The sequence below is a fragment of the Plodia interpunctella genome, chromosome 4 (assembly GCF_027563975.2).
Source record: "Plodia interpunctella isolate USDA-ARS_2022_Savannah chromosome 4, ilPloInte3.2, whole genome shotgun sequence".
NCBI lineage: Eukaryota > Metazoa > Arthropoda > Insecta > Lepidoptera > Pyralidae > Plodia > Plodia interpunctella.
In genome coordinates this window covers 11,771,395-11,771,968 of record NC_071297.1, presented here as the reverse complement: position 1 = coordinate 11,771,968, position 574 = coordinate 11,771,395, and positions in this window count along the sequence as shown.

Sequence of the window (574 nt, the reverse complement as noted above, 5' to 3'; positions counted from 1 at the left end):
TGACAGTCGTAAAGTCTAGGCTACACATGGGCTACACAGGCTCATACACCGGGCAACACATAAGTTGCTTTACTGAGTGTTGCCTGACAGCTGAAGTTATACCCTATTGTATTATTAATAAAAAAGTTAAAATATACTCTAAGCTAAAATATATTTTGTCTCTTTCTGTCGGTGACAAAACATATTTTAGCTTAGAGTATGTTTTAACTTTTTTTTTGAGATACAGAGATAAAAGTTCCCAAATAAGTGCGGCCGCGTTAATAACGGTCGGTTTTTGATTCGGTGATAGTAGTACTGATTGGATACATTTTAGAAAATCGTTGTTGAATCTAAAAACTCCCCAAATCTAGCGACAAGTTTGCTAAAGTGGCAACACTACCGGAATGAACGCGCGGCCGCACGCATTGAGTTTCCGAATCGGAATCCTAATAGGATTCATGATTCAGAGATGTGCTTAATATTATTTGAATAAAATTTTATTCTTGAGTAGATCTATACGAAATAAGTATCTATATTGTAACAAATTTATTCATGAATGAATTGGCCTCGAAAAATCATATTAATCAATCATAAA